Source organism: Meleagris gallopavo, chromosome 13 (assembly GCF_000146605.3).
Source record: "Meleagris gallopavo isolate NT-WF06-2002-E0010 breed Aviagen turkey brand Nicholas breeding stock chromosome 13, Turkey_5.1, whole genome shotgun sequence".
Taxonomy (NCBI): Eukaryota; Metazoa; Chordata; class Aves; order Galliformes; family Phasianidae; genus Meleagris; species Meleagris gallopavo.
This window is the reverse complement of record NC_015023.2, coordinates 1564459-1564819: the sequence shown is the minus strand read 5'-3', so window position 1 is coordinate 1564819 and position 361 is coordinate 1564459. Positions and strand designations below refer to the sequence as shown.

General features: G+C 59.8%; 1 protein-coding gene across 1 annotated transcript in view; it reads left to right on the top strand.

Moving 5' to 3' along the window:
* LOC100544614 (protein BEAN1-like) overlaps nt 1-361 on the top strand; it is an 11474-nt gene that overhangs the window by 418 nt on the left and 10695 nt on the right. The window lies entirely within an intron of this gene.

Below are 361 nucleotides of genomic sequence, written 5' to 3'. Positions count from 1 at the left end.
TGAGGTCCCTTCCACCCCTGGCCATTCTGTGATTCCGTGATTCTGTGTACCTCGTCGTGCCCTCCAGAGCAGAAGAAATCACAGAGCGGTACCCGTGTCGTGCAGGAGCCATCAGACCCACCGCAGCACAGCTCACCCAGCTTCAGGGAGAGCAGCATTTCCTTCTCCCCTCTCCCCAGCAAGGGCTCTCCCACCTGCTTTCCAGCCCGATTTTACTCATTCTCGTTAACCCCTTCACCAACTCCACGATCAATCACGAATTTCACCCGTACCGCACTCTCAAGCCAGGGCTCTGCACGAGGCAGCCCCAGCGGGCGGAACGAAGCGGACGGCGTCCATCGGACACCCGCAGCACGACGAG